The sequence below is a fragment of the Elephantulus edwardii genome, unplaced genomic scaffold (assembly GCF_000299155.1).
Source record: "Elephantulus edwardii isolate Elephantulus edwardi_28Jun2011 unplaced genomic scaffold, EleEdw1.0 scaffold00084, whole genome shotgun sequence".
In the NCBI taxonomy this organism is placed as follows: domain Eukaryota; kingdom Metazoa; phylum Chordata; class Mammalia; order Macroscelidea; family Macroscelididae; genus Elephantulus; species Elephantulus edwardii.
The window spans coordinates 10780174-10781296 of NW_006399834.1; the positions used below are offsets into that span (position 1 = coordinate 10780174).

Genomic DNA, 1123 nt, shown 5'->3' on the forward strand with positions numbered 1-1123 from the left:
GAGAAATTGCAGGAGATCCAAGATGGCGGCACAGGCAGAGACAGAGTGGTGATCTGCAGGAGCAGCGAAATCACTTAAAGCAGGGCCATTACGGCCTCCTACAGACTTCAGCTTATTGATAATTGAACACTTAAAGCAGTTGATGACTGGCCCTCAGTGAAGATCGAGGCTCAACAACGGGAATTCAAGTACTCCCAAGGAGGAATGGGTGAGTCTCACAGCTCCCAACCCCCGCCCCTGTAGAGCCCGCACCATGCTGCACAGCCGCTGCAGCTCCATGAGGCTTCCACAGCTGGAACGAATGGATTCCCTCACCCAGGATGGATGCTGCGCACTAGTCCTCCTCAAGACTGGTACAGTGAAGCCACCACACTGCCGCAAGGTGGACTTGTTCTGGAGAGAATTCTTGGAGCCAGGATGGCAGCAGTGGGGCCCGCCAGCCGAATGCACAAGGGAGGGCCACGCAGCTGCCAAGCGACCATGCGGCGGGGGGGCACACGTGCTGAGGGGGGCTGTGCGACCCCTGCCGGCCGCCCGTGCTGGAGGGAGGGAGCACACCCCGCTGGCCGCCTGCATAGTAGGAGGTGGGGATGGGATGCATGCCTGCCATCTGCAGGTTTGCGTTTCCTTGGACAGGCCAAAAAAGATGATTACCTATACAAAGGATTGCTGAAAGTCACTGTGAGTCTGATGACCTTAACAGTGGCAGCATGCACAAGAGGACCAACATCCTAAATGTACCACATATTTTGTTCTGTTGAATGCTTCTGCCAAAAGATGGTTAGACCTGGGGGGGAGTCTGTTCACAATTCTCAGGTTCCCTTTATCATATATAAAGGGGGAGGGCAGTGACACCTACTTCAAAATATAGTATGACCATTTATGGGGGGGGGGTAAAAGTGGCAGTGCGGAATGGGAGACACTATCCCAGACCACAGAGTCCTCAGTCAGGCAAAGGGACCAGTCTGGAGTAGGGGCAATTGGAGGGGGAGTATACCAGCCAGCTCCTGGGGGGTGTTGCCCTGCCTGGGGCGGGCTGCCCTCGGCCCCTGGCTCGGGGCGAGCCGTCGTGGCCCTCTGCCCGGGGCGGGCTGCCCTTGGACCCTGGCTCAGGGCCAGCCGT

At 57.4% G+C, this 1123-nt stretch overlaps 1 protein-coding gene across 2 annotated transcripts in view; it reads right to left on the reverse strand.

The window, feature by feature from the left end:
- HEATR5A (HEAT repeat containing 5A) overlaps window positions 1-1123 on the reverse strand; it is a 154937-nt gene that overhangs the window by 150400 nt on the left and 3414 nt on the right. The gene's annotated exons all lie outside the window — the stretch shown is intronic.